Source organism: Nematolebias whitei, chromosome 12, assembly GCF_014905685.2.
Source record: "Nematolebias whitei isolate Nwh7 chromosome 12, NemWhi1, whole genome shotgun sequence".
Classification (NCBI taxonomy): Eukaryota; Metazoa; Chordata; class Actinopteri; order Cyprinodontiformes; family Rivulidae; genus Nematolebias; species Nematolebias whitei.
The window spans coordinates 18,045,255-18,046,371 of NC_056509.1; positions in this window are offsets into that span (position 1 = coordinate 18,045,255).

Sequence of the window (1,117 nt, forward strand, 5' to 3'; positions counted from 1 at the left end):
GTACTGCAGTACATTAGTACAGTTTAACCAAATGCAGCATTACAGTACTACAGTATAACTACAGCAGTCCATTACTACAGTATAACCAAGTACAGCATCACATTACTACAGTATTACTAACTACAGCAGTACATTACTACAATATAACTACTGCAGCCCATTACTACAGTACAGTAGTCCATTGCTACTTCGTGGTTCGTTTTTCGCAGACTTGCTCTATCGCGGTTTTTCAAAATAAGAGTGGACATGACACACAATTATCTGATTGATGGATGAGCTGCACGATCAGCATGGAATTTTTAATTAACATAAATTATTTTAAATTATTTAGCACCTGCTGCACCTTTGTGCAGCCCACACTAGAGTTGCATTCAGGCCCAAAACATCCGATCCGACCCGGCCCCAGCCCGCAGTCATAATTTCCGAACCCCATCCGACCCGGCAAATTATCAGTAATTATAGGTCCGAACCCGGAAAATCCCCCGACATTTTTAATTAGTTATTAACGGTCAGGGACGCGCAGCTGAATTAAGGGTCAGAAAACCGGAGCTGAGGGGGTGTTTGTCCTTTCATGGCCGTAAAAGAGCGTTTAAACACTGTTTCTGCCGGCATTCTGATTTATTCACGGACCCTGCTCTGTCCACTGAGTGCAGCGGCTGAATCAACGTCCATTTGGGCGCTGCCTGGCAGTATAGTCCTATCTGAACTTTTTACCTCTTTCAAGGCCGGTCAGCTCGCAGTGAAATGGCCGTGTGTGGCTGGAGTAGGTATGGCAGGCCATGTTATCATATAATTGGATTGCGGCTGATCCTGACCTAATTAAAAGCCCAACACCGACCCGGCCCACCCCGAATTCGGGTCAGGTGGGGCTGGGCTTAGGGCTTAGTTTAGAAACGACAGCTCTATCCCACACTGCAGGAGAAACTTAATCGTACAGCTCCGCCTTCTTCTTCTGTGGATCTCCGTTCTGCAGGGGAGAAGTGGGCGTGGCTGAGAGCTGAGTTCATAACATGCTGTGCTCTTTTAGAGCGTTTAGAGATTAGAAACATTGTTAAGATTATTGCAAGAGTGTGGGAAAGGTTTAAAACGCCTTTTCATATATGTGTATGTATATATA